This window comes from Gymnodraco acuticeps, unplaced genomic scaffold, assembly GCF_902827175.1.
Source record: "Gymnodraco acuticeps unplaced genomic scaffold, fGymAcu1.1, whole genome shotgun sequence".
Classification (NCBI taxonomy): Eukaryota; Metazoa; Chordata; class Actinopteri; order Perciformes; family Bathydraconidae; genus Gymnodraco; species Gymnodraco acuticeps.
Window position 1 is genome coordinate 5,069 of NW_022992267.1, and position 7,123 is coordinate 12,191.

The following is a 7,123-nucleotide window of genomic DNA, read 5'->3' on the forward strand; positions in this document are numbered from 1 at the left end:
GTAGAGTAAAAGCTTTAGGAATCCAAACTCAGGGCTGCCAAGTTTCAGTAAAAAGTAGGAGTGAGACTTTCGGGGGAAGATGCGTTTCGATTTTTTTTGTTGCCTTTTTTAATGTCGATTTAGAGGAATATCTCAATTTAAATGAACGTTGTGATGTCTTCACCCCCATGCCAGCTGCTCTCCCTGCACTGTCGGCCTCCTCATGCTTATATAGTGTTAATAATTGACCAGCACAAGTAGAAATGAAAACAATTGTAACAAATAAAAGTTTGACAAATAAAATACATTTATTTATAAAATTTCAATATAAAGAAAACATAGCAGCCTTTTAAGAAACAATAGCAGCCTTTTAAGAACCAATAGCAGCCTTTTCCTTAGTGCATTTTTTTTTTAAGAGTAACAAAATTAATAATAAATAAATAAAGTGCATGTCTTTGTTTGTGTGTGTTGGTTTACATGACATGTCTCATGTTGTAGGTGTTTGTGGCAGATGTTGATGCCTTGATGACAGAGGGAGGGGGCTCCCATTTGAAACACTGTGGCTCAAGGTTTGCCATCTTCACAGTCATGATGGATGATAGAGTTCCATCAAGAGCCAAACAGTTTTTCGGGTTTTGTTCAATCCCACCACAGAGAACACTCGTTCAGCATCAGCATTTGAATGTGGAAGTACCAACACCAACTTGGCAATACGGGAGAGCCTCCCAAATCTGCTCATACCGGTCACCTTTGAAAAATGTAGGAAGCCTAATTACTCTCAAGTATTTTTGTATAGAATTAAGTTGATTACGTCAATGGGTATTGCAAAGGGTGCAGAATAATTCTTACCTTCTTCTTCATTGATGCCATGTTCCCCCAAAAGCTCTCAATGTCGAACGTGGCTGGGTCTTCGGGCATGGCAATGTCCATGGACTGGTAGTCCAGAAACTCCTCACTCAGTTTGTCACGCTTGTCAGGTCCGTTGTATGGGAGAAGTTCAGGAAACCTGTTACGTGCCGTAGTGTGTGTCCGTGTGTGTGTGTTTTCCTCTCTCTCCCTCTGATTGTCCCCAGGTGCAGCCTCTCCCCAGGTGCTCCTAATTGACAATCAGGGCTTATGGCTTCTATATAGGACCGGAGGAGGACGGCAGTGAGAGGCCTTTTCTCTCCTTCTCATCTGGCTGCATTCTCTGTGTGAGACCCAGCATAGTTGTGTGTTGTTTATTGTAAGTTTGTTTTGTCATTTGGCTGGTGAGCCGCCTTACTTATTTACTAATTAAAACCTCACTTAAACTCCTTCAGCATTCAGTTTCCTCTCCTTTTTCTCTCGTCCGGCTATCTTGTGTGTCGCTACTTCCCTTGGTACCCCTAGATCTACAAGGGAACGTAACATGGGGGCTCGTCCAATCTTTGAGACAAAGAGTGAGTATTTGGTTGTTGGTTAGTGTTGATATTGTGTTTGGTGGTGAGCAGTAGTGTATATAAGTGTAGAATTGGCTGTGAAATTATTTACTGTTGAACATCTTCCTCAGTTTAGAGAGGGGAGTGTCTAGCTGGACTGAATCAGTCCTTCCTTCAGGCACTCATTTTTTATTTTGCCTTTTTTATTTTCGGGGTAATCCTGGGTGGGGATTTATTCCCTGTTGGGGGCAGGCGATTCAGGGTTTCGGCCGCTGATGTTTGCCTTTAAAGTCGCCTCGAGCCCGGCACGCTCCAGAAGATAGTTAGGTAAAGTTTGGTAGGCAGGATCTGGGGAAGTTTGTAAATAAATAAATAATAATATTTGTAAGTAGCCGTTGCTAAGGATGGTTTTTGTGGTGGAGCAGTTTGTGGCCAGTCCTACTGTGGGTCAGCTAGACGGGTGCAGGAAGGTTGATTTGCGGTTAGTTGCTGACCATTATCATGTTTCTGTCTCCTCGGCTCTGGTAAAAAGTGAACTCAAGGCTACTTTGATAACTGGACTAGTTGAACAGGGGGTTTTGAGGCGGCCTGCTTTAGTGGAATCTCCTGGCACGGTGGTTCAGAGTGCTACGGAACAGGCAAACATTTTCACCACACCTCAGTTTGACTCGTTTTCGGCAGGATCCTCACCTACGGGGTCTAAATGAGATGCCAGGGTAAAAGTGCGTATGGCTCGTCTCCAGTGTGAGAGGGAGGAGCGTGAGCGAGAGTTTCAGCTCAGGAAGGAGATGGAGATCAGGAAGTTGGAGGCAGACACTGCTGTCCGGATGCGTTAGCTAGAGCTCCAAGCAGCTGTGGTGGGTGATTCTGCAGTTACACCTTCTGGTCCTGCTGCCTCCTTTGACGTGAGCCGGCATATTTATTTGGTCCCTGTGTTTCGGAAATCAGAGGTGGAAGTCTATTTTGGTGCATTCGAGCGCATTGCTGCTGCCCTGCATTGGCCAGAAGACGTGTGGGCTATTCTTTTACAGTGCAAGCTAGTCGGCAAGGCTCAAGCGGCTTGCTCTTCTCTTTCTGTTGAGGATAGTTTGGAGTATGTCAAGGTGAAAGGTGCTATTCTCAGGGCATATGAGCTTGTGCCTGAGGTCTACAGGCAGCGTTTTCGCGGCATGAAGAAAGCTTCTGGCCAAACATACGTGGACTTCGCGAGGGAGAAGAAAGTCCTCTTTGACAGGTGGTGTAGAGCGTGTAAAGCTGATGACATTACTTAAGTCTGTGAGCTGATGATGTTAGAGGAGTTTAAAAACGGTGTACCGGAGCGTACGGTAGTCTACCTGAATGAGCAGAAAGTGACTACCCTTCAGCAGGCTGCCACTCTGGCAGACGAGTTTGCGCTGATAAACAAGAGTGGTTTTTTTCAGCGGGATCCTCCTCAGCGGGACACTTATCGGAGAGCTCCTGACAATTATGTTCCCTGTGCCAGTGTTCCATTGTTAGGTCCCAGGATAGACAGAGCTTGTTATTTTTGTCTTGACCCAGGTCATATGATAGCAGACTGTGCAGCTTGGAAGCGAGAGCGGGCAGCAGGTGGCAAGCACCCAAAAGGGGTGGGCTTGATTAAAACAGTGTGTCCTAGTAGGCAGGTCACTGTTAAAATGGGCCCTGATGAGTGTTTTAAGCCATTCATCTCCAATGCTTTTGTCTCTCTGTCAGGGAAGGTGGAGGATCAGTGGCAGGTTACTATGTTACGAGACAGTGGCGGCTCACAGTCGTTCAATTTTGCGAGTGCCCTGCCCTTGAGTAATGAGTCCGCCTGTGATGTAAGTGCCGTGGTAAGAGGTATTGAAATTGGTTTTGTGCCTGCACCTCTCCACAAGGTCCATGTCCAGTCCAAACTGGCTACTGGTTTCTTTCCAGTTGCTGTGCTCCCCAAATTTCCTGTCGACGGTGTGGATGTCATAATGGGTAATGATATAGCCGGGGGTAAAGTGTATCCTCAGGGCAGTTATCCTCACTGTAGGGCTCGTAACAGACGTGTTACACGTGCTCATTCTGTTGCTCTCCCAGGTCCCGACACTAAGAGATTGTGTTTTTATTGTCTTGACCCGGGTCATTTAGTGGCGGAGTGTGTGGCTTGGAAGCAGCAGGTGGCAGCTTCCAAGCATTCTATAGTATGCTTGTGAATTATGTAATGAGTGTTGTTGGTAACTGTGACCAAACACTGGTTTGGTTTTATGGGGGGAAGTGTTACGTGCCGTAGTGTGTGTGTGTGTTTTCCTCTCTCTCCCTCTGATTGTCCCCAGGTGCAGCCTCTCCCCAGGTGCTCCTAATTGACAATCAGGGCTTCCATATAGGACCGGAGGAGGACGGCAGTGAGAGGCCTTTTCTCTCCTTCTCATCTGGCTGCATGTGTGCAGCATGTCTCTGTGTGAGACCCAGCATAGTTGTGTGTTGTTTATTGTAAGTTTGTTTTGTCATTTGGCTGGTGAGCCGCCTTACTTATTTACTAATTAAAACCTCACTTAAACTCCTTCAGCATTCAGTTTCCTCTCCTTTTTCTCTCGTCCGGCTATCTTGTGTGTCGCTACTTCCCTTGGTACCCCTAGATCTACAAGGGAATGTAACAAAACCTAAAAAGAACACAATGTGCACTGATCTGGTAAAGTAATGTAGCTGAAACGGGTTGTTTTTCAGATGTGGTAATTAAACTTTACAATCTATTAAGAAAATGTTAAGAACATGTGACAAGAGCCAAGAGTCTTTAACCTGCTCTACTTATTAAGTATATTGAGATAACTTGTGTTGTGATTTGGCACTATAGATAAATGTACTTGACTTGTCGATAAAGTACAAGGCATTTTCCACTCCACACTCTACCCTCTGCTGGACATCCAGAAACATGGCATGTTTTATCAGGGGCTCTCTCATGTGGAGTTTCTTCATGGCATACTCCACAGCCCTCACCAGAAACGCCACTGCTGCCTGCTGGAACCTCTGCACTTGCTGCAGTGTAATGTCTCCTGCATCAAGGAGCCTGTTGAGTGTAGCTCGAGTAGTGAAGCCGATCACCAGCTTTTCTCCTACGAGAGACACAATAAATCAACAACGTCACAGAGGTCATTAAGGTGCTGTATGCGATTCTGGAGAAAGATTGATGCAATATGTTCTCATTCCCAACACCAACATGTCAGTATGAGACTGGGAATAAGACCGGTGTTGAGTCCCTTTAGCAATCATCAACAACCACAAAAGCTAACTTGAAAGCACCCCTTTAAGTATCTTCATCACATCAGTGATTGATTGATTGATTGAATACTTTATTAGACAGAAATGCAAACAGCACAAGGTACAGTCACACATTTGGGCTAAAAGGATAACATAGGAAAGTCCTGTGGACTTGTTTCCATTGTGGTCGTGTGTGATGAGATGAGATTATCAAACTCATAACTTGTCTGCACAAGCTTTCCTCTAACAAACACAAACAGTATGATGTGAGTGAGATCAGTGAGTGGAAAGTGTATGTGCATCTGCTGATGTGAAACTTGGAGGATTACCTGGCAGTTGGTTTGATGGGTCCTTATAGAGGATTTCATGCAATTCCCGGTGCTGCAGTGCTGTTGGCTTCAGAAACTTCGAGAGCAACTTGCGGATGAAACTCTGTATCTACAAATTTGTATTTCAGAAAAGATTTTTTCAAAATTACATTTAACCTAGAAGTAGATTGCTAATGAGAAAGGAACAAACATAGTACATTATTACTAGCATACTGTATTGGTGCTTCCTTTAAACCAGTATCCCACATCCACAGTCAGATCCTCTGGATCAAAATATAGCTACATGTAACTGTTTGATTGATTGAATATTTTATTAGACAGAAAAGCAAACAGCACAGGTACAGTACTGTAAATTCCCTTAGCTCATAGTAAGTATCCATTAGCTCACACACGCAAATACGTGATGATTTAACTAACACTGCTATTAGTCAAGGTTGTTTGTTGTTAAACCCACCGCAGCAACCTGCCACACTGCTCACCAGCAGCCTGTGTAACGTTCAGTCTCACGTAGTCAGACCCACCGTTGACTTCATCAAAATAAAAATATTTGTAAAAATAATGTGGTTACCTACCGTTTGACCTCCCGCTTCAGATGAAAATGTCAGTCACGGCATTATTGAGGCGCTGACACAGACGTTTCACGTTTACTTTTCGATTTCTCCGCCATAGAGTTAGGTTGTTCTTCATAGGATAGAGACGCAATGACCCGCCCTAAGCTGCCTCTGATTGGTTTGTATACGTGGTGCCTTTTGTTGGGTTGGTTAGATTTAGCCTCGAGGGCTGATGATTGGTTATCACATATCTCGGTCAGCCAATCGGGGGCAGAATAGGGCGGACTCACCCTGTCCCTGATTCGAACTACGGCAAGCCTCAAGCAACAAGTTATGGAAATATATCATTAAATAAAAAAATAATTATAAAGTAGTGAGAGGGGGGAAACATCGTGTGAAATGGCAAGTGTGGCGTGAGGCGTGTGAAGAGGTTAAATTGTGTGACTCTCACTCTCAAAGGGTGAGACTTAGCAGCTCTGCAAACTATAACATATAATAAGTACCCTGTATCAAGATTGATGCAAAACAAGTGACATTTGACCTTTTTAGAGAGGTTTAGAAAAATAAAGTCCAGGCGGACTCACCTCTGGGTAATTTGGGAACCATCAGTTCCATTTGAACTTTTTCACTGTAAAAATAATTGTATTACTTTGAATTATCACTTTAGGTATTCATTCCATCCAAATACAACTGTTGTGAAAAAAACAAAAAAAACAAACATAGGCTACTCTGTTATCCTCTTAGGCCCCACGGACCCGAAATCGCGTCATTTGCAGGAAACAACGTCTAAGGAACCTTAATATTTAATAAACTATGAATATTTTACATCCATATAAGGGGAAAAAACTCATTTAACTGATATTTTTCATTTATTTTTTCAAAAAAACACAATGCTAACAGTGAGCCTCTGAATTAGCCCCGAGCGAAAAATGCTAACCTATTACTGCACCGAAAATCACTCCTAGCTCCCTTATTACTTATCCTAGCTCCATATCCAACACATTGTTTATGACCGTAAAGACACAGAATCTAACGGTGCCCACCTCAACACTGAAAGATACAAACTCGCGAGGTTATCAACAAAAACGTACATCAAAACAAGTGGCGCTAGCTACTAACATGCGCTAGGCTAACATAGCTCTTTGTCTGGTCTAAACTGGTTTTCAAAGGCATTGCTATCCGCGTGAGGTAGCATGGACCTGCTTCATTAGCTTAACTAGCATTAGTAATGCACACACCCACCGCTTGTTCCAATGAAAAGCATACAACGTCAACACATTTCAGTATAACACACCAATTGCTATATTACTCACGTTTGACAAAGTGGAGCAGGGTTTCTATGTACCGAGAAGTTTAATGAGTCTGTTGACGACAAAACCTCCGCGCACACACACAGCCAAGGCAAGCTACCTGAATTAAGTCTCTCCCTAAACCGGCAATACCGGAAATGTGACATCCGGTTTGTCCTTCACAATAAAGTTTTTCAAAATAAAGGTACATTTAATATTGACATATCAAATTGATTCAAATGTCTTACACAACACATGTATCGAGACAATAAATGAACTGTTTATATAGCCGATCAACACCGTGTATGTTACTCATTACAGGATAATCACATGACACTAAATCAGACCGG

The 7,123-nt window shown here is 43.5% G+C and overlaps 1 long non-coding RNA gene across 1 annotated transcript; it reads right to left on the bottom strand.

Moving 5' to 3' along the window:
- Positions 1-358: 358 nt before the first annotated feature.
- On the bottom strand, positions 359-6,012 carry LOC117540513. The gene is made up of 4 exons (XR_004568179.1): positions 5,506-6,012; positions 4,934-5,042; positions 829-4,459; positions 359-727 (listed from the first exon to the last, which is right to left on the bottom strand). It is a non-coding gene; the product is annotated as an uncharacterized LOC117540513 (long non-coding RNA).
- Positions 6,013-7,123: the final 1,111 nt, after the last annotated feature.